Here is a 732-nt window from a genome sequence, read left to right as displayed (position 1 = left end):
ATTTGTTTACTCTTTTGTTCCTAAATTACACCTCAAGTATAGTTAAAATAAATGATGCTCTTTTATGGAAAATTGAGAGTCAGTTGTTTTTTTTTGCTGTGGAGATCTACATTGTACATTATTTATCAACTGGAGCCAACAGTTCCTACAGCATATGGATTCGATTCCTCGAGACATTTTCAACGTGATCAATGGAAATTTGACAGCCCATACATTTTGATCGATGAATCAACAGGTACAACAGTTTCAAAGAAATTAATCATTTTAAGTACATATTCGTTGGGAGGGATAAGACTTTATTTTTTTGCAATTAGAAATCTGAAAGGGTACTGCAGCAGCAATTACGGGGCAATAGATCGCATATTAATTTTTGAATATTAATTAGCTGGACCCCCAAATTTGAAAACCTGGATACCTCTCTGACATAGTCAAATTAATTTCAAATACCGGTAACCACATGACTCATAACTGCATCACATAACGCATGTCGGCCATAACACCTCGATAACTGCATCACGCAATCAAATTAAGGAAACTCAGAAAAATCCTGGGGCTCGGAAATTTCCGACTTTCCATATGATGCACAATACCTTTCATGTATTTTTCACATTACTTGCTTAGGTGGCTATACCACAACAATGCTCTTAAAGCAAGGTTAGATAGTACGCTATACTTCTGATCACTCACACTACATGTACATATGCCTGTACAAGTTTTAACCTTGTTAATGAC

This window comes from Montipora capricornis, chromosome 5 (genome assembly GCF_036669925.1).
Source record: "Montipora capricornis isolate CH-2021 chromosome 5, ASM3666992v2, whole genome shotgun sequence".
In the NCBI taxonomy this organism is placed as follows: Eukaryota; Metazoa; Cnidaria; class Anthozoa; order Scleractinia; family Acroporidae; genus Montipora; species Montipora capricornis.
The sequence above is the reverse complement of the archived record's forward strand: the minus strand, read 5'-3'. Positions refer to the sequence as shown.